The 22,465-nt window shown below is 39.4% G+C and overlaps 1 non-coding gene and 2 pseudogenes across 1 annotated transcript; all 3 read left to right on the top strand.

The window, feature by feature from the left end:
- The first annotated feature begins 9,161 nt into the window (after window positions 1-9,161).
- LOC148545979 (uncharacterized) lies at window positions 9,162-10,425 on the top strand (annotated as a pseudogene).
- A 2,450-nt stretch (window positions 10,426-12,875) lies between these two features.
- LOC148545978 (uncharacterized) lies at window positions 12,876-17,887 on the top strand (annotated as a pseudogene).
- A 3,621-nt stretch (window positions 17,888-21,508) lies between these two features.
- On the top strand, window positions 21,509-21,615 carry LOC148545977 (small nucleolar RNA R71). The gene has a single exon (XR_015901014.1). It is a non-coding gene; the product is annotated as a small nucleolar RNA R71 (small nucleolar RNA).
- Window positions 21,616-22,465: the final 850 nt, after the last annotated feature.

The following is a 22,465-nucleotide window of genomic DNA, read 5'->3' as shown; positions in this document are numbered from 1 at the left end:
AGTGCATGCTTCTTTTGTGACATAGCTTTTATGCTAATGTGTATTCTAAACCGCGCAATTTAGAATTCACACACCTAATATTTCTTAATGTCACACTAATTCACTCACCTCATTCTAGTGATTTACCTCATTCCAACAATGTATGCTTCCTTGCTTTTATATCTTCTCATCTTATGGTGTTATATTTTTGTTTTTCATAATGAATGCACCACAAGCAACCATGGAGGCGGAAGAAAGAACACATAGCAATCCGGAGAGTCGCCGTACCCCCTTGCTCATCTTTGAGTGCACCGAGGACGGTGCAAACTTTTAAGTGTGGGGAGGTCGTCCGACCGGTCGGCGATTTTGGGTGACAAATTTCTAATCCCAACACTTTTGCATTTCATTTTAGGATTTTAGGATTTTTACTTGCATTTTCTTATTTTTGCATATGTATACACAATAAGCTTAGTCAAAATAATGAGATTTTTTCAATATTTCTATCTATAGGGCATGTCAATTGATTTGAGTGAAAACTTTTCATAGAACTTGCTTGAATTATATATATTATGGATCATGTTTTGAGCTAAGAACACAAGCTTGTGAGACTTGAGCCTAATAATGTGGTTACATCTTATAACCACTTATTTTTCCTTCTTGTGTGCATTATTCTCTTTCTATGATTGTAATCTTTGATTTGTTTGATTCTTTATGTCCATTATTTTGTGTATTCATGCATTTATGTGATTGAGGCCATCATTTCATTTAGCTCACTTACCCAAATAGCCTACCTTTTATCTTCCATTGTTAGCCAAATTTGAGCCTACGATTAACCCACTTGTTCTTAATTTAGCACATTACAAGCCTTAAAGCGAAAAACAATAAATGTCCTTATTTGGATCTTTGATTAGCTTAGGCTAGAGTGTGTGTATCATTTAAGTGTGGGAACCTTGGGACATTGGGTGAATAAAAGGGTAGTTTTGTATTATTATTGTAAATATTGGGAATTGGGTACATGCTCATGTATTGATTAAATGTATAGACCTTATGCATTGGTACTCTTGTATATAGTTTGAAAGAAAGAAAAAATGAGAAAAACAAAAAAAAAATATATGAAAAGTATAGAAAAAAATGGAAAAAGAAAGAAAACGAAAAAGAAAGAAATAAAAAGGGGACAAAATGCCCCAAGGTGAAGCTCAATAAGATCAATGCATATGAGTTGTGAAATGAAAAGAAAATGCATGAGTATGTGAAAAGGTGAAAAATGGGTAGCTAGATTAGAACTTAATTGTATAGGATGTCATAGGTTAGGTGGGAAGTTTAAGCTTATCAAAGATTCAAATTTCAAGCTCACTTGACCAAATATGCATCCTACCTTGACCCTAACCCCATTACAACCAATGAAAAGACCTCATGATACTTGTATGCATGCATGAAATAAATGTTGATTGTTAGAAGAAAAACAAATCTTGGAAAGCATGAAATAGAGGAGAATTGAGTGAATCAACCCTAAACACTTGAGTGAATAGAGTGCAAACACTACCGGTGAGGGTTTGATGCTCAATTACATGTTTTCACCTATGATCATAATTTTCATGCAAATTTGTGAAAATATTTAATAACTCAATTCAATTGTGGATTAGACTTGCTAGTCCTTAGCCCTTGTGCATATATGTTTCTTGGGAATTGATTTATTTTGACCAAGCACTTGCATTCATTTAGACAGTTGCATATAGGTAGATTGCATTTAGTTAGTTTCCATTGAATAAATGCCATACCCTTACTTCATTCTTGGTTTAAGCATGAGGACATGCTTGGTTTAAGTGTGGGGAGGTTGACAAACCCCATTTTGACGGTTTGTTTTGTATTGATTTTTAGGGATTTTATCACCTTTTACCCATATTTATTCAAGAAATAGCATGGTTTTGTATATTCTCCTTTAATTGTGCTTGAATGTGAAAACATGCTTTTTAGGACTCAAAATAGCTAAATTTAATTCACCTTGATTCTATTAGATGCCTTGATATGTTTGTTAAGTGATTTAAGGTTTAGGAGGCAAAGATTGGATCAAGGGAATGAAGAAAGAAAGCATGAAAAGTTGGAGAACTCATGAAGAAATGGAAGAACCGGAAAGCTGTCAAGCCGACCTCTTTGCACTTAATCGGCCATAACTTGAGCTACAGAGGTCCAAATGATGCGGTTCCAGTTGGGTTGGAAAGCTAACATTCGGGGCTTCGAAACGATATAAGATTTGCTATGGTTGAACCGCGCATGGTGACGCGTACGCGCATAGTACGCGCACGCGCCGTTGCTGCCACCTGGTTCACTTAAAACAAAACGTGGCCAGCGAATTCTAAAGCCTTGTGGGCCCAATCCAACTCATTTCTGATGCTATTTAAGCCAAGGATTGAAGGGGGAATGAAGATACTTTTCATACTTTACATACTTGTCATCATTAGTCATAGTTTTAGCTTAGTTTAGTAGTGAGAGTTAGTTTCTAGAGAGAGAAGCTCTCTCTTCTCTCTAGAATTAGGATTAGGATTAGGTTTAGTTCTTAGATCTAGGTTTTAATCTTTGCTTTCTTCTACTTCTACCTTTCAATTCTTTGTTGTTACATTGATTCTTCTTCTATTCTTTAGTTGTAATTTCCTTTATGTTGTTCTTATATTTTGTTGTAGATCTACTTTTGCTCCTTCTATTTTCTTTCAATTCAATTAGAGGTAATTCATAATAATTGTGTTCCTTTTGATTGTTGTTGTTAATTCATTGCCATAATTGTTGTTAGATTCTATTTTTGTTATCAATTTACTTTGCTTTTCTTTTATGCCTTCCAAGTGTTTGATGAAATGCTTGGTTGGATTTTAGTATAGATTTTGTTCCTCTTGGCTATGGTAGAGTAATTAGTGACGCTTGAGTTATCTAATGTCTTTGTTGATTGATAATTAGAAGTTGCTAATTGATTTAGATACCACTAAAGCTAGTCTTTCCCTTGGGAGTTGGCTAGGACTTATGGAATCAAGTTGATTCATCCACTTGACTTTCCTCCATTATTAGAGGTTAACTAAGTGGTAGCAATGAACAATTCTCATCACAATTGAGAAGGATAACTAGGATAGGACTTCTAGTTCTCACACCTTGCCAAGAGCCTTTTATAGTTTTTAGTTTATTTTCATTGCCATTTACTTTTCATGCTTCTTATCCAAAACCCCAAAATAACTCATAACCAATAACAAGACACTTTATTGTAATTCCTAGGGAGAACGACCCGAGGTCCAATACTTCGGTTTATAAATTTTAGGGGTTTGTACTAGTGACAAACAACTTTTTGTATGAAAGGATTATTGTTTGGTTTAGGAACTATACTTGCAACGAGAATTCATTTGTGAAATTCTAAACCATCAAAAAATCCATTCATCAAAGCTTGCAAAAATGGAAGGAACACAAGAAATTGAGGAGATGACCAGCGAGAAGTGACGCGGCCACATGGCTCATGCGACCGCGCGAAAGAGAGGAAATCGCAGTGACGCGGCCGCATGGCTCACGCAACCGTGCGGATTGGAACAGCACAAGTGACGCGGAGGCGTGGACGACGCGCCCGCATGGCAAAGCAGAACGCCGAATGACGCGTCCGCATGAATGACGCGATCGCGTGACGTGCGCGATCTGCATAATCTGCAGAATCGCTGGGGGCAATTTTGGGCTATGTTTTGACCCAGTTTTTGGCCCAGAAAAGCAGACTAGAGCCAGGGAACATGCAGAGACCTAGAACAACATTCATTCTACACAGTTTTTAGTTTTTAGATATAGTTTTACTCCTCTTCTAGGTTTTCTCTCTACATATTCATAGTTCTTAGGATTTTAATTTCTATTGTTCTTTGCATTGGGATATTGAGAAGAGTTATTACCTCATCAAGACTTCGTCATTCTAGTTCGTTTTCTTTACTTGGCTTTACTCTTCGATGTCCTTTATTTTACTCAATTTTAGTATTGGATTATTTTAGAATTTATTAATACAAGAGTTACTTTTATTTTTAATTGATTCCTTTGAGTTTTATTTATCATGTCTTTCTTTAATTTTCTTTTCTATGTTATGAATTCCACATTCACAATGAGCGAGTAGTTCCCTAACTTGATGGGGAGTTGATTGAAAGGAACCCTTGAGTTGGAATGCTCAAAAGAGAAATTGTAATTAGGTTTATTGTTGGATTGCTCTCTAGTCGCTAACGCCAGTCCTTCCAAGTAAGCGGATTGGGACTTGTGAATAGAAACAGCATTCCAACTTGTTTGACTTTCCCTTACCTAGTAAGGGATAACTGAACAGAACAACCTTCAATCATCAATTAATCTTGAGAGTACTGCAACAAGAATAGGGCTTCCAACTAATCTACTCCCAGTCAAGGCTTTTATTTAAATTACTTAATTTCTCTAAGTTAATTTCCTGTTTATTCAACTCAAACTCTTTTTGAAAACATCTGATTAATAAAATAGCACACCTTTCTGCAACTCGTTGGGAGACGACCTGGGATTCATACTCCCAGTATTTTAATTTTAATTTTGTGACAACCCTTTTTAAATTGATAAGCAGATTTCTGGTCGGTTAAGAACTATACTTGCAACGCATATCTTATAACAATTCTTAATTAGCCAATTTCCGCCATGTCAGTCCTTAAGTTGGACGCTCCACTAGCTCAGTCTTCTACTGTGGGTGGATCTTCCAAGAGGAAGATCTCTAGCTCCTGGCTTTTCGCCATCTTTTCGTGATGAAATAACTTTAAGCGATGTCCATTTACCTTTATAAGTTCAGAACTTGAAGGATGGCTCAAGTGAAAGACTTCGTATGGCTCCGCTCTCTCTACTTGATAGGGACCGTCCCATCTGGATCTCAGCTTGCCTGGCATGAGCCGCAATCTGGAGTTGTAAAGGAGGACTAAGTCCCCAGGTTGAAACTCTCTTCTCTTGATATTCTTATTATGCACAGCTTTCACCTTTTCTTTATACAGCCTGGAATTTTCATAAGCTTCTAGGTGAAGGTTCTCTAATTCTTGCAGTTGCAACTTTCGTTCAGCTCCGGCTTTCTCATAATCTATGTTGATCTCTCTCACCGCCCAGAATGCTTTGTGTTCTATCTCTACTGGGAGGTGACAAGATTTTCCGTAAAGCAAGCGAAAGGGACTCATTCCTATAGATGTCTTGTATGCAGTCTGATATGCCCAAAGCGCGTCTTGTAGCCTGACGCTCCAGTCCTTCCTATGAGACTTGACTATTTTCTCCAAGATACGCTTTATTTCTCTATTTGACACTTCCGCTTGTCCATTAATCTGCAGGTGGTATGCTGTGGCTACTTTGTGAATAACGCCATGCTTCTTCAATAGGGTTCTTAGTCTCCTGTTACAGAAATGGGTACCTTGATCGCTCACGATTGCTCGTGGTGATCCAAAGCGGCAAATAATATGGTTTCTAACAAAAGAGACAACATTGTTAGCATCATCGGCATGGGTAGGATTTGCTTCCACCCATTTAGAAACATAATCCACAGCTAACAATATGTATGTAAAACCGCTTGAGTTTGGAAACGGTCCCATGAAGTCAATGCCCCAAACATCAAAAATCTCACAAAAAAACATAATTTGTTGGGGCATCTCATCCCTCTTGGATATGTTACCAAACCTTTGGCACGGGGAACAAGATTTACAAAAAGCAGTAAAATCTTTAAAAAGAGTGGGCCACTAGAATCCACAGTCTAGGATTTTTCTAGCTGTCCTTTGAGGACCAAAATGTCCACCACTCTCAGATGAGTGGCAGGCCTCTAAAATGGACTGGAATTCTGATTGAGGCACACATCTCCTAATTATCTGGTCAGCACCATACCTCCATAGATAGGGGTCATCCCATATATAATATTTGGACTCGCTTTTCAGCTTGTCCCTCTCGTGCTTAGTAAAATTTGGAGGAAAAGTATGGCTAACTAGATAATTAGCTACAGGTGCATACCAAGGAACTACTTCAGATATTGCATGCAAGCTGTCAAAAGGAAAAGCATCATTGATAGGAGTGGAGTCATCCTTAATGTGCTCAAGGCGACTCAAGTGGTCTGCTACTAAATTCTGAGAACCACTCCTATCCTTAATTTCTAAATCAAATTCTTGTAGCAGCAATATCCATCGTATTAGCCTTGGTTTTGACTCTTTTTTGGCTAATAAATACTTTAGAGCTGCATGGTCTGAGTACACTACCACCTTAGTACCAAGTAAATAGGCTCGGAATTTATCCAGAGCAAAAACAATAGCCAAAAGCTCTTTCTCAGTAGTAGTGTAATTAGACTGAGCAGCATCTAATGTCTTGGAAGCATAAGCAATTACGAAAGGATCCTTACCTGCGTGCTGGGCTAGCGCTGCTCCCACAGCATGGTTGGAAGCATCACACATAATCTCAAAGGGCTGGCTCCAGTCTAGTCCTCTCACAATTGGATCTTGAGTTAAGGCGATCTTCAGCTTGTCGAACGCCTCTATACAATCCTTACTGAACTCGAACTCAATATCTTTCTGTAGAAGTCTGGATAAGGGCAGTGCTACCTTACTAAAGTCCTTGATGAACCGCCAGTAAAAACCTGCATGGCCAAGGAACGAACGAACTTCCCTCACAGAGGAGGGGTAAGGCAGACTAGAAATGACATTTACCTTTGCCGGATCTACAGAAATACCAGTGTTAGAGACAACATGTCCTAGTACAATACTTTGTTTGACCATAAAATGGCACTTTTCAAAATTTAAAACAAGGTTTGAACTAACACACCTGTCTAACACTCTAGATAGAATATCCAAGCAAAGATTAAAGGAATCACCGTATATGCTAAAATCATCCATAAAAACCTCCATACAGTTCTTAATAAGATTAGAGAAAAGATTCATCATACACCTTTGGAAAGTAGTTGGTGCATTGCACAAGCCGAAGGGCATTCTCTTATAAGCATAAGTCCTAAAAGGACATGTAAAAGTAGTCTTTTCCTGATCTTCAGGAGCTATATGAATCTGGAAATAGCCTATGTAACCATCTAAAAAGCAATAATGTGATTTACCTGACAGGCGATCCAGCATTTGATCAATGAATGGCAGGGTGTAGTGATCCTTACGAGTGGCCTGGTTGAGGCGCCTGTAATCAATGCAGACCCTCCAGGCATTCTGTACTCTGGTTGCTATGAGCTCTCCATGCTTATTCTTCACTGTAGTGACTCCAGACTTCTTGGGCACCACTTGTACTGGGCTTACCCATTCACTGTCTGAGATAGGGTAGATGATATCTGCCTCAAGTAGTCTGGTCACTTCCTTTTTGACAACCTCTAAGATAGTGGGATTCAGTCTTCTCTGGGGTTGACGAACAGGCCTTGCTCCCTCTTCTAAAAATATTCTGTGCTCACAAACTTGAGGGTTGATGCCTACTATGTCTGCCAAGCTCCACCCAATTGCCTTCTTGTGTCTCCTCAGCACACTAAGTAACTGCTCCTCTTGTTGGGAAGTGAGTTCCCTTGCAATGATTACTGGGAGCTTCTGATCATCCTCAAGGTAAGCATACTTGAGGTGGGGTGGTAGAGGCTTTAATTCCAATTTCTGCTCCTGATCGAGCACTGGGTCTTCTGGAGCTGGTGAAAATGGCAAGGTGTCCTCATTGTGTTCAGTGGGTTTCCCCACACTTGAACCTTGCTCCATGTGCATCTCTTCTATCTCTTCCTGATGAACTGCAACTACAGTCTCATCAATGATGTTGCATTAGAAGACAGAATGATCTTCCGGAGGGTGCTTCATGGCTTCATTCAGATTGAAGCTTACTGCTCGGCCGTCTATTTCAAAAGAGTAGGTTCCTGAAAAGGCATCCAGCTTGAACTTTGAAGTCTTCATGAATGGTCTTCCAAGCAAGATTGATAACGGCTTCCCTGAGTCATTTTGGGGCATCTCCAGGATATAAAAGTCAATGGGAAATGTGAGCCCCTTAATGCTCACTAATACATCTTCAGCAATTCTAACCACTGTAATAATGCTCTTATCTGCTAACACAAAACGAGTTGCCGACCTTTTTAAAGGAGGGATCCTCAAAGCATCATATATGGACAAAGGCATTATACTAACACACGCGCCTAAATCACATATGCAGTCAAAAAATATTACACCCCAATGGTTAAGTTAACTATGCATGGTCCTAGGTCACTACATTTTTCAGGTATATCCCCCATTAAAGCAGATATGGAACTACCTAAAGGAATAGTTTCTAATTCATTAATCTTATCCTTATGTATGCACAGATCCTTTAGAAATTTTGCATATTTAGGGCTGAATAACATAAAAAAGGGAAACAGTTACCTCAACCTTTTTGAAGATTTCTACTATTTTAGGGTCAAGTTCCATCTGTTTCCTGGATTTCCTTGCAAAGTGGAAATGGGATAGGAATAGCATCTCTTACGACTTCTGCATCTTTTGGTTCTTCATTCCTTGGTTGAACTGCTTCTTCTTCAACCATGTCTTGTATTTCATCTTCCTCTTCCACATCCTCCACTTCAACCATGTCTGCATCTGGGGCGTGTTCCTGTGGGCTTGGCTCCTCCTGATTCCTCTCTTGCAGTGTGGTTCCGGACCTTAGGGTGATGGCATTGATGCCACCCTTTAGATTGGGTAAGGGTTGAGAAGGAATTCCACTGGAGCTTGCAGGTTGAGTGTTAGAAGTGCTGGATGATCCCATCTGAGAGACGAGAGCTTGTATAGCAGATGTTAGACCGTTGAGTGTACCTTCCATGTTCTTTTGTCCTTGTGCAATGGACTGAAGCAACTCGTCATTGGAAGAGGAGGGGTAAGTGATTTGAGGGACCTGCTGTTGGTTATTCTGAGGTGCTTGGGCTTGCCTTAGGTGAGGTGCTCTGTAAGGCTGGTTCTGGTTTTGCTGTCTGTTGTTGTTATTATTCCACCTCTGATTTCCCTGGTTGTCTCTGCCTCCTCTGTTAGAGTTGTCCCTCCAGCATGGTTGGAATTATCACTCCAGCTATGGTTGGAGTTGTCTTGCCAATTCTGGTTATAGTTCCCACCTTGGTTGTAGTTGTCGCCTTGTTGGTAGGAGCTTTGATTTGGGCGGTCATAGAAATTGTGAGTGGCTGCCAAGGTGTTGTCCTCTTGTTGGAGCTGTGGACACTCATCAGTATAATGACTATAATCAGCGCATATCCCGCATACCCTCTGAGGAACCAGTTGTTGACTATGTTGGGGTGAGGGAGGTTGAGACTGTTGTTGATTCAGGTTTATCTGCTTTAGTAGATTGGTCATGTAAGACCCAGAATCTTTGAAAAGTCTTTTTATGATCAAGTCTCAAATCATATAGTTATTTATAGCCTTAATTTCAGAAATTATTTTATTAAAGATAATTAAGGCAAGTTTTGATTTATTGAAATTGAGATGAGTTATGATTATTATCCAATTTTACAATTATTGGATTATTTTCCTGTATTCAAATTTTAAAGTTGGTAGTTGTGAAATAATAAGAATTTCTATATGTTTTGGATTAAATAATTAATATTTTAAATATTAATACTGGTATTTTGGAAAATGAAGAAATTAAGTATATTATTTCTAATTATCTGATTTGAACATTTTATTGAAAATAATTTGTAAATTGATGAGCCAATAGTATTTTTATGCTTTATTATTGTTGGGTTAAAATCTATTTTTAATTACTATATTGGCCCTATTTTTATTGGAAATTACAAAACTAACCCTATTACCCTAATTTTGTCAAAATTACCAAATTACCCCCCAGCTAAACCCTAATCTGGTTACCCATTCTCTCTAACCCTACAGCCGCCAGAAACCCTCCCCCAACACCCAGCAGCAGTAACGCTGCAAATGAGGAAGAAACGCAACACACACACACCCACAAAGCACGGTTGGCCGAAGGAGGAGAAGACAAGGGGAGGGAGGAGAACCGCACCAGCGCGTCGGGCTTCACCACCGCCGTCGCGCTGTGCCGTTGTGCTCCACGCTGTGCCGTCGCTGCTGCACACCGAGGGAAGAGAGATCCAGAACGAAGCTGCAATCAGAAGGGAAGAGACTGATGGGAAGGCCTCGCGAGGAGGGTTCACGCCGTGCCGCCGCCAGTGCTGGGGTCTGACGCCGCCTGTCACCGTCGCGAGCTTCCTTGCCGTTGCCACAGAAGCGGCTTTTGCTGGTGCCGTTGGAGGCGCGAACGGAAGAAGAACACCGTTGAGAGGGAAACCGCGAGCTGCGAGCCACGGACTGAGAAGAAGCTCGACCCTCGTTGCCACTGGAGGAGTTCCGTGCACCGCCGCCTCACACCGCTGCCACCATCTGAGCTCGCTGCTGTTGATGATGGCAAGCCCAAACTGCCGCCGGCAAAAAGGGATTCATGCCACCGCAGGTGTCGCTGCCGGAGAAGGGAGCTGCATCTCTGTGACTCCGGCCGCCGGGAGTGGTTCCGTGACTTCTGGGACCGCTGCCGAAGCCTCTGGCTGTTTCTGCTGTCACCGGAGAATCCTGCCGGTAAGGTTTTAAGTATTGGGTTTCGTTTCTCCTGAGTTTTCGGAAACGTTACAATCACTGCATATTGATTTCAGTCGCCGGTGTCTGATCACCGTTGCTGCCTAGGATGGCTCCTGGGGCTGCCGCCAAACCGGTTCGGAGACCGCCGTTGTTTCGATTCAGCCGTTCCTTCGGTTCGGTAAGCATTTCGATCTGAAAGCCCTCCAGTTACTGCTCTATTATACGTTGAGGAGTTGTAGCATTTGTTGTTATGAGAGTTAATCTCGGTTATTATATATTGTGATTAGAGTCGTTGTGGTTGCTGAGAAAACGGTTTGGAGATGAGGTTTTGGTAGCCGGGATTTTGATTGTTGATTTCGGGTCGATGCGGAAGGGACTCGGTGACGCGTTTGAGTTATGGAATTTGCGTTTTGAGGTAGGGGCGCTTTCCAAAAACTACAGTTTATTATTGAAATTATTACATATGGATACTCATGTGAGATATGGTGTAATTAGTGATTGTATCAGCCTTATGTATTATTTGATTGACTCGAATGATTATGGATGTTGGCTTGGCTGAATTGTTGTGTGGCTTGTGAAATGTAATGTTTGAAGTTGATTCTTTAAATATTTGAAATGAGTTTAATCCGTTGAGGATTGGTTTGAATTGAGTCAATTATTTTGATGATGTGAAAGATAGAATGCTCTTGAAATTCAGCCTGGGTTGCTTTAATTGCTCTGGTTTTGATAAATGATTTATTGCTGAACCGATTCTTTAAAGCTTTATAAATGAGTTAAATCGGTTGATATTGAGTTGATTTTTGAAATGGTTTCATTGAGGTATGCCATTGAAGCGACTGTTGGATTTAGCTTGCTTTTGAATTGATTTCTGGTTTTGAGCTATTGAAAAGGAATGAGAAACGGTTTAGTTAGGACCCGAACCGGGTGGCAAAAGTCCAAGTTTTAGGGGAGGTGCTGCCGAAATTTCTATAAAATCTGAGTCTTTATTGAAATGTTGTCTGGAAAATGATGAGTTAAAGACTTCTACTATTTTATTTGAATTATCGAGAAAAGGATGATTCATGCTTTCGAAATGAATTAATAAAGAGGAAATTGTGATTTAGTCTTGCTTCTTAAGAAAGGCATTGTATCTCTTTCAGGAGAAGGTTATTTAGATGAAACTTGTGTTTTAAAGCTGTTTGGATGTGAAAAGGGCTTATGCCTTTGAATTTGACTTGGGGGTTTCAATTAAAGAAGTTTCAATGACTTTGAAAGAACCTGAATGTCTATTGACAAGTTTCATTTTGAAATATTTTGAGAACGGTTTTAAGTACTCTTTGAATTCTAAATTCTTGCAAGACTAAAACAATTTTGAACAGTTGAAACGTTCTAGAATTTATCATGGGGGTTGAAGTTGGTTTTGCCTAAGTAAAGGAAACGTCTTTGAAAGAAGTAAATGATTACATGACTCGGTTTGGCTTAGATCCTATTTGCTTACTCAAATCAGAAAGCCAATGTTTTAATGATTTTAAATGAATTTGGCGAAATGAGTTATGTTATTCTCCCCTAGAGACTTGGGACTCTGCCAAGAAACTTTTGTTATGAAATCCCATTGTTGTATGGGTGATTTTGAATACTTTGAAATAAATCCTTAACTTGCCATGGTTTTGAAAGTTTTGGAAAGAGAATGCCGAGAGTGGCTTTGTTTTAAAAAGGGAACTCACTTTGAGTAAATTTGGCTTATGAGCCTGAGATGATTTGAGAAACGAGATTTCTAAAGCCAAGGCTGAAAAGAGTTCAAACTTGATTTCAAAGTGAAGCGATTTGAGAAAAAGTGATTTATGGCTTAAATGCCGGTTTCATGAATTTGATGATGTTGGATGGTGGAAGTGCTGTTTTGTTATGGGCCAGAATGGCTGTGTATGATTATGAATATTGGCTGGTTCTGGATTGAACCGTGAGCCGGAATGGCTGTGTATGATATTGATTTATGGCTGATTGCCGAATGAGTTATGGGCCGTATGGCTGACTATGAATTATGAATTTAAGCCGGATGGCTAAGATGGACGTTGATCCATGGTTGGGACTGAATGAATATATGCTTGAGATACCTGGGTAGTAGCAAGGGTTGTGGTTCCTCCCACTTGCTCCAGGTCAGAGATTGTGATGCCTAGGTAGTAGCGGTAGTAGTGGTGATTCCACTCGCTCCAGGTTGAGCTTTTAAACACCCGCCTGGGTGGTAGCCGTAGTAGTGGTTGTTCCACTGGCTCTAGGTTGAGCGGGTAGTAGCAATGGAGTTGTAGCTCAAACCTGCTTGCTTCGCGAGTGGTGTTTCTGTCCATGGTTAGCTACCAGGACGTGTCGGGTTGGCTATATAACCGACAGATGATATCATCAGTCACTAGGGACAGGTATGCATCATATGCATTTATGTGACATTGTTTGGGTGTGCATATTATACTTGGTTTGCCTATGTGATTAATTGCTAATTGTTCTACTTGCAATAACTGTTTGCTTGTGCTTGCATCTTCCTATTTGTGTTTGCTACTGGGACTCTGTTGGATTGTAGTGATTGGTTGATGGTTGGATTGTTTGGGCCTAGGGCCGTGGTTGAAATGAGGTGGACCGATGGTTGGTTTTGTTTGTGTTTCCGGTTTGGAAGGATATGAAAGGCTATTTTGGTTCAGTATAGATAAAGCTTTTTGAAAGGGCTTTTGAGTTTTGAGAATTGAATGGTTTCTCTTTCAGTAAAGATTTTCGACTTTACTTTTATTGAAAACCGTGTTTTTGAAAAGAGGCATAAAAAGGTTATTAATCACTGGTACGGTTTATCTTCATGTATCCTATTACAGTAATTCCCAAAAACCCTCTACTGAGAACCCTTTCGAGGATGATGTTCTCACCCCCCCTACATTTTTCCCCTTTCAGGATATGGGCGTAGAAGTTACGAAGGGTTTATTTAGTTGTTGTTGAGATACTCTGTATTGTTTTAGTTATGGTTTATTGTACCCTCGCCTTTATCTTGATATATTCTGTAAGAGGGATAAGAATTGTATTGGTTAATGTTTGTAATAATATTTATATATATGTATGTATATATATGGATGTACTCTCTATGAGTTTCTGTAAGTTGTATGGTATCTATGGATGTATGTTATCGAACAAAAGTACTTTTTGGGAGCGGTATTGCGGTTTAAAGTTTTAAACAGGCTCATATTTTAGTATTAAATAGTATAAGAGTCGTCGTAATATCCGAGCTATCAGAGTCGCGCAGCCGGAAGTGTGAACTTTGGTAGTTAGGGTGTTACATTATGGTATCAGAGCAGTTCTTCCTGTAGAGCCTGAGGAATGGACTGACTATGCTTCAGTTGCATGCTCTGAGCGTTTGTCATGGAATAGGTCTTGTCAAATGGCGAGAATTAGAGCTTTATGCACATGACGATCTATTGATTAACGCCGTTAGTCTTGCATTGCATAATTCCTGATATTAAGTTTGGCCGGCTTAATACTAGTGAATTATGTACGTGAAAGCACTGATGGGTTATCATAGATGTTATACGAGTTTTGAGTAAAGCGAATCGCGGGCTTTGGGAACGTTAAAAACTATTTCTCGAGGCTATTCAGTTGTGTGTCTTGAATTTTATTCGAGTCGATCTGTTCTTTTATACCCTAACCTGAAGTTCTTGTTTGCTAATCCTCTTGAAAAGTAGTTTGATTTTCTCGACTCTATTCCTCTATTCATATGCCTTCTTGAATGATCTTAAGTGCATATGCTTGTTTGAAATCCTTGTTGCATCTCTCTTCCCCTGTTTGAGTTCTTCTTGATTCAAGTATTCTTTGATATAGTCTTGAACTTGTCTTAATGTGCCGTGACTTTTAACTCTGGGTTCCGAGTTCATTCTTAGAGAACTTGTTGATTCAGTTTTCTTCTTATTTGACAGTGATTACAGCTAATTTTAAGATTTTTATAAAAATTGCTGTTGACTAGATATACACTTATCTATACGTGGAACTTCGAAAATTTCTTATACAGTTTAACAACTATTTATTTCTAATACCTCACCTGTACTTTTACTGGTTTGCGGAACCGCATTTACTTCAAATACAATTTGACTTTCTAGTAATTTTACTATGGTTCCAATGCACATCTTCACTTGATTATGTATTTGGGGTATTTTTCAAAATTCTGGAAAGAAAGGGAATTTTTCACTTTTATCCCGGTTGGGTTTCATTTGATAAACTTTACTTAATTCATTTTTATTTGAGTTTGATATAGCATACTACATGGTTTATGCCATTGTTGTTCTTTTGAAAATGTTGGACTCAGCTTTATTCTTATGAACGGACTCGTTCCTTCTTAAGCTTTTCACCTCTATGAATGTCATACGTGACCCTGTTTTTAACTAATCTTTTACATCTTGTGAAATTACCATTGATCTTGGTTTGTCCTCTCTTGTGAATCTCATCCGTATGTGAGTCAGTTTGATTCGTTTCAAATTAGTGCATTATTTATTCTCTCATTTTCTCTACAAGAGTTTTTAGTTAAAGATTTATCCTTGAGAAATTACTAATGATTGAGTTGTCTTTTCCTATGACTTTTGTATTCTTTTGGATCAATTGAAATCTTGTTTGATGACTCATGCCTAGTGAATCTTGTTTGAACTACTTTAATTTAAGATCCTTTCTTGTATGGCTTGACTCCTTTTAAGTACATTCTAAACTTCTTGAATGTTCTTCTGAGATGGTGATTTCAAGAACACTTTTGGAGTCTTGTTTTGAACTTTTTAAAGAAGTTTTGAATTCTCTTTAAAGCAGTTCTAAACTAAATTTATTTTTCAACTGCTTGATTGTAATGGAAACCATTGTTCAACTTTGACAAAGTTGTTTTAAAGTGGCATGCACTATTTTAAATGAGGTTTTGGAAAGCTTCCTTGTTTAGTGGGAATCGGTTTGTTTGTAACGCACCACTTATTTCCTTTACCAAATTGTAAGCAAATTTTTACTTCGGAGTTTCTTTTCTAAAAAGAGTTTAACTTCCTCTTTCGTACTTGCTATAAATGTTATACACGCTTGTTTGAATATGAAATTTTGAGAATTTTAAACAAGCATTTGATTACTTCCGAGTTTTTATGAACTGCTTTTGGTTAAGTTATGCACCTAACTATCCTTCTAAAATATTTGAGGAAAATATTTTAGCTCTTAGCCAAACTTGTGTGCATTTTGTTTTTAAAACTCTACATGATCTACTTCAACATGAAATTGTATTGAAGTAAAGCCACATTTATGCTTTTGTTACTCTCTTGAAGGATATTTGTTGCTTAACTTTTCTTTTAGACTGCGAGGTGATTTTCCTGCAAGTTTTCGATTCTTTTAAGAACAATGTATTCAGAAGTATTTTTAATTATGCTCTTGAGTTTTGTGAGCTTTGCCTTGGGTTTGAGATATTCTCTTTTGTGAACCTCATACTTCTTCGACTCAGCTTGAATTTGTTCAAACTGATGCAGTGATTTTCTTCTTATTGATCCTATTGAACTTCTTCGATCCAAGGGTCATCATTGAAGTTGTCAATTGAGTTGAGTCTAGCAAACTTCATTGCTTGAGAGTCCTTGTTTATCTGGATCTAGATACATTCTCCCAAAATCTTTGAGTACTATCCTTGACATTTGACTCTCCTTTCTAAAGTCTTGTATCCTTCTGAGTAGACTCGAGAATTATTTTGATATCACGTGCGACTTGTAGACGTAGTAGCGCAATGCGTTAGTTCTTTAAGACGTGATATGTGTATATGGAAGTTGAAGCGGTAGGTGTGCAACGTTATGAGTTGTGGGTGTTTTGTTCCTTGCGGACGGGTTTGCAGTTGTAAGGCTTGTGATCGAGTATGGGATTGCAAAGTGCTTGATGGAGTTGGAAAGTTGAAACCTTGAGGTTGATATGAGATTAGTGTGCAGATATTGAGCACATCGCTTTAACTCCATCCTGTTTTATAGCCTTTGATGTCTTGCCCTACTATCACATGATTGACCCATGTTATCTTTTGCATTGAGCCTACCTTGTAACGTTTGCTTTGCAATCACACTCCTACCTTTACATCCTTATGCTTATGACAATCAAAGTATTTGAAAATCGTATATATGATTATATTGAGATATTTTTTTGCTTCTTTCTTAAATGTGTTCAAGGGTGAACTGTTATGGAATTTCTTTCATTTTGTATCAATTTTCGAGGGCGAAAATTTTTATAAGGTGGGTAGAATGTAAGACCCAGAATCTTTGAAAAGTCTTTTTATGATCAAGTCTCAAATCATATAGTTATTTATAGCCTTAATTTCAGAAATTATTTTATTAAAGATAATTAAGGCAAGTTTTGATTTATTGAAATTGAGATGAGTTATGATTATTATCCAATTTTACAATTATTGGATTATTTTCCTGTATTCAAATTTTAAAATTGGTAGTTGTGAAATAATAAGAATTTCTATATGTTTTGGATTAAATAATTAATATTTTAAATATTAATACTGGTATTTTGGAAAATGAAGAAATTAAGTATATTATTTCTAATTATCTGATTTGAACATTTTATTGAAAATAATTTGTAAATTGATGAGCCAATAGTATTTTTATGCTTTATTATTGTTGGGTTAAAATCTATTTTTAATTACTATATTGGCCCTATTTTTATTGGAAATTACAAAACTAACCCTATTACCCTAATTTTATCAAAATTACCAAATTACCCCCCAGCTAAACCCTAATCTGGTTACCCATTCTCTCTAACCCTATAGCCGCCAGAAACCCTCCCCCAACACCCAGCAGCAGTAACGCTGCAAATGAGGAAGAAACGCAACACACACACACCCACAAAGCACGGTTGGCCGAAGGAGGAAAAGACAAGGGGAGGGAGGAGAACTGCACCAGCGCGTCGGGCTTCACCACCGCCGTCGCGCTGTGCCGTTGTGCTCCACGCTGTGCCGTCGCTGCTGCACACCGAGGGAAGAGAGATCCAGAACGGAGCTGCAATCAGAAGGGAAGAGACTGATGGGAAGGCCTCGCGAGGAGGGTTCACGCCGTGCCGCCGCCAGTGCTCGGGTCTGACGCCGCCTGTCACCGTCGCGAGCTTCCTTGCCGTTGCCACAGAAGCGGCTTTTGCCGGTGCCGTTGGAGGCGCGAACGGAAGAAGAACACCGTTGAGAGGGAAACCGCGAGCTGCGAGCCACGGACTGAGAAGAAGCTCGACCCTCGTTGCCACTGGAGGAGTTCCGTGCACCGCCGCCTCACACCGCTGCCACCATCTGAGCTCGCTGCTGTTGATGATGGCAAGCCCAAACCGCCACCGGCAAAAAGGGATTCATGCCGCCGCAGGTGTCGCTACCGGAGAAGGGAGCTGCATCTCTGTGACTCCGGCCGCCGGGAGTGGTTCCGTGACTTCTGGGACCGCTGCCGAAGCCTCTGGCTGTTTCTGCTGTCACCGGAGAATCCTGCCTGTAAGGTTTTAAGTATTGGGTTTCGTTTCTCCTGAGTTTTCGGAAACGTTACAATCACTGCATATTGATTTCAGTCGCCGGTGTCTGATCACCGTTGCTGCCTAGGATGGCTCCTGGGGCTGCCGCCAAACCGGTTCGGAGACCGCCGTTGTTTCGATTCAGCCGTTCCTTCGGTTCAGTAAGCATTTCGATCTGAAAGCCCTCCAGTTACTGCTCTATTATACGTTGAGGAGTTGTAGCATTTGTTGTTATGAGAGTTAATCTCGGTTATTATATATTGTGATTAGAGTCGTTGTGGTTGCTGAGAAAACGGTTTGGAGCTGAGGTTTTGGTAGCCGGGATTTTGATTGTTGATTTCGGGTCGATGCGGAAGGGACTCGGTGACGCGTTTGAGTTATGGAATTTGCGTTTTGAGGTAGGGGCGCTTTCCGAAAACTACAGTTTATTATTGAAATTATTACATATGGATACTCATGTGAGATATGGTGTAATTAGTGATTGTATCTGCCTTATGTATTATTTGATTGACTCGAATGATTATGGATGTTGGCTTGGCTGAATTGTTGTGTGGCTTGTGAAATGTAATGTTTGAAGTTGATTCTTTAAATATTTGAAATGAGTTTAATCCGTTGAGGATTGGTTTGAATTGAGTCAATTATTTTGATGATGTGAAAGATAGAATGCTCTTGAAATTCAGCCTGGGTTGCTTTAATTGCTCTGGTTTTGATAAATGATTTATTGCTGAACCGATTCTTTAAAGCTTTATAAATGAGTTAAATCGGTTGATATTGAGTTAATTTTTGAAATGGTTTCATTGAGGTATGCCATTGAGGTGACTGTTGGATTTAGCTTGCTTTTGAATTGATTTCTGGTTTTGAGCTGTTGAAAAGGAATGAGAAACGGTTTAGTTAGGACCCGAACCGGGTGGCAAAAGTCCAAGTTTTAGGGGAGGTGCTGCCGAAATTTCTATAAAATCCGAGTCTTTATTGAAATGTTGTCTGGAAAATGATGAGTTAAAGACTTCTACTATTTTATTTGAATTATCGAGAAAAGGATGATTCATGCTTTCGAAATGAATTAATAAAGAGGAAATTGTGATTTAGTCTTGCTTCTTAAGAAAGGCATTGTATCTCTTTCAGGAGAAGGTTATTTAGATGAAACTTGTGTTTTAAAGCTGTTTGGATGTGAAAAGGGCCTATGCCTTTGAATTTGACTTGGGGGTTTCAATTAAAGAAGTTTCAATGACTTTGAAAGAACCTGAATGTCTATTGACAAGTTTCATTTTGAAATATTTTGAGAACGGTTTTAAGTACTCTTTGAATTCTAAATTCTTGCAAGACTAAAACAATTTTGAACAGTTGAAACGTTCTAGAATTTATCATGGGGGTTGAAGTTGGTTTTGCCTAAGTAAAGGAAACGTCTTTGAAAGAAGTAAATGATTACATGACTCGGTTTGGCTTAGATCCTATTTGCTTACTCAAATCAGAAAGCCAATGTTTTAATGATTTTAAATGAATTTGGCGAAATGAGTTATGTTATTCTCCCCTAAAGACTTGGGACTCTGCCGAGAAACTTTTGTTATGAAATCCCATTGTTATATGGGTGATTTTGAATACTTTGAAATAAATTCTTAACTTTCCATGGTTTTGGAAGTTTTGGAAAGAGAATGCCGAGAGTGGCTTTGTTTTAAAAAGGGAACTCACTTTGAGTAAATTTGGCTTATGAGCCTGAGATGATTTGAGAAACGAGATTTCTAAAGCCAAGGCTGAAAAGAGTTCAAACTTGATTTCAAAGTGAAGCAATTTGAGAAAAAGTGATTTATGGCTTAAATGCCGGTTTCATGAATTTGATGATGTTGGATGGTGGAAGTGTTGTTTTGTTATGGGCCGGAATGGCTGTGTATGATTATGAATATTAGCTGGTTCTGGATTGAACCGTGAGCCGGAATGGCTGTGTATGATATTGATTTATGGCTGATTGCCGAATGAGTTATGGGCCGTATGGCTGACTATGAATTATGAATTTAAGCCAGATGGCTAAGATGGACGTTGATCCATGGTTGGGACTAAATGAATATATGCTTGAGATACCTGGGTAGTAGCAAGGGTTGTGGTTCGTCCCACTTGCTCCAGGTCAGAGATTGTGACGCCTGGGTAGTAGCGGTAGTAGTGGTGATTCCACTCGCTCCAGGTTGAGCTTTTAAACACCCGCCTGGGTAGTAGCCGCAGTAGCGGTTGTTCCACTGGCTCTGGGTTGAGCGGGTAGTAGCAATGGGGTTGTAGCTCAAACCTACTTGCTCCGCGAGGGGTGTTTCTGTCCATGGTTAGCTACTAGGACGTGTCGGGTTGGCTATATAACCGACAGATGATATCATCAGCCACTAGGGACAGGCATGCATCATATGCATTTATGTGACATTGTTTGGGTCTGCATATTATACTTGGTTTGCCTATGTGATTAATTGCTAATTGTTCTACTTGCAATAACTGTTTGCTTGTGCTTGTATCTTCCTATTTGTGTTTGCTACTGGGACTCTGTTGGATTGTAGTGATTGGTTGATGGTTGGATTGTTTGGGCCTAGGGCCATTGTTGAAATGAGGTGGACCGATGGTTGGTTTTGTTTGTGTTTCCGGTTTGGAAGGATATGAAAGGCTATTTTGGTTCAGTATAGATAAAGCTTTTTGAAAGGGCTTTTGAGTTTTGAGAATTGAATGGTTTCTCTTTCAGTAAAGATTTTCGACTTTACTTTTATTGAAAACCGTGTTTTTGAAAAGAAGCATAAAAAGGTTATTAATCACTGGTACGGTTTATCTTCATGTATCCTATTACAGTAATTCCCAAAAACCCTCTACTGAGAACCCTTTCGAGGATGATGTTCTCACCCCCCCTACATTTTTCCCCTTTCAGGATATGGGCGCAGAAGTTACGAAGGGTTTATTTAGTTGTTGTTGAGATACTCTGTATTGTTTTAGTTATGGTTTATTGTACCCTCGCCTTTATCTTGATATATTCTGTAAGAGGGATAGGAATTGTATTGGTTAATGTTTGTAATAATATTTATATATATGTATGTATATATATGGATGTACTCTCTATGAGTTTCTGTAAGTTGTATGGTATCTATGGATGTATGTTATCGAACAAAAGTACTTTTTGGGAGCGGTATTGCGGTTTAAAGTTTTAAACAGGCTCATATTTTAGTATTAAATAGTATAAAAGTCGTCGTAATATCCGAGCTATCAGAGTCGCGCAGCCGGAAGTGTGAACTTTGATAGTTAGGGTGTTACAGGTCACCTCTCCCAGAGCTTTAGTGAAAGCAGCAGTCTCACCACTCGAGGACACCTCCGCAACAGTCTTAGGATGGTTGGTTCTGTGTCTAGTGTTCCAGGTAGATTCAGCCAGATCACCAATCACCTGCCACGCTTCTGTCGCCGTCTTGTACTTCTTCAGAGAGCCATTACTTGCAGCATCTAATGTAGTTTTATCTTGAGGCTTCATACCTTGTGTAAAGTAACTGATCAACACCATCTCATCAATCTTGTGGTGGGGACATCAGTCCAAGAGGTTTCTGAAACGTTCCCAATATTCATAGAGGGTCTCTAATTCTCCTTGGATAATGCAGGAGATCTCTTTCCTTAGTCTGTCTGTAACTTCAGCTGGAAAGTATTTGTCCAGAAACTCCCTCTTGAGCGCGTCCCAATCGGTAACTACTACCTCCGGTTGAGTGTAGTACCATTCCCTCGCCTTTCCCTCAAGAGAAAACGGGAAGGCCATTAGCAAAATAGTAGTTTCATCTGCACCATGACGCCTAACAGTAGAACAGGCTGTCTGGAAATCCCTGAGGTGCTTTATTGGCTCCTGAGCAGGTAAGCCATGAAACTTGGGTATCAAGTTGATTAGCGACGTCTTCAGTTCAAAATCTGTAGCCAGATATGGGTGACGCGCTTGACACGCTTGCAGGGTAAAATCTGGGGCTCCTGCCTCCTGGAGGGTAATCCTCCTAGGTGCTGCCATGTCACCTGCACGTGAATCAACTGAATCAGTAGTAGAGGAGCTTGTTTCCTCCTCAAATGGCGGTTCAGATTCGCTCTCAGATAAGACTGGTGAATTGGCAACAACCACTTTACCACCCTCAGAGGCTAACCGACGCCGAGCTCGCCTAATACGGGAAAGAGTTCTTTCAATTTCAGGATCAAAAGTGGCTAAGCTCGGATCAGGCAGTGAACGCGTCATTCAATGAAAGAAACATACAGCTCATGGTAACAAAATAAAATAACATAAAATGCAAATAAATAAATTTCTAACCAATAAATTAGCACTCTATTGCAACTCCCCGGCAACGGCGCCAAAAATTGACGCGGCAAAAATTTGCAGATTAAGAATTATTAAGAAAAATGGCGTTGCAAGTACAGCTCTTAACCAGCAAAAATCCACTTGTCAATTTAGAAAAGAGTTGTCACAAATTTTAGAAATAAAATACTGGGAGTATGAG

The sequence above is a fragment of the Arachis ipaensis genome, chromosome B9 (assembly GCF_059453495.1).
Source record: "Arachis ipaensis isolate K30076 ecotype BB chromosome B9, ASM5945349v1, whole genome shotgun sequence".
Classification (NCBI taxonomy): domain Eukaryota; kingdom Viridiplantae; phylum Streptophyta; class Magnoliopsida; order Fabales; family Fabaceae; genus Arachis; species Arachis ipaensis.
Note: the sequence above shows the minus strand (reverse complement) of the source record. Positions and strands in the feature narration are given on the sequence as shown.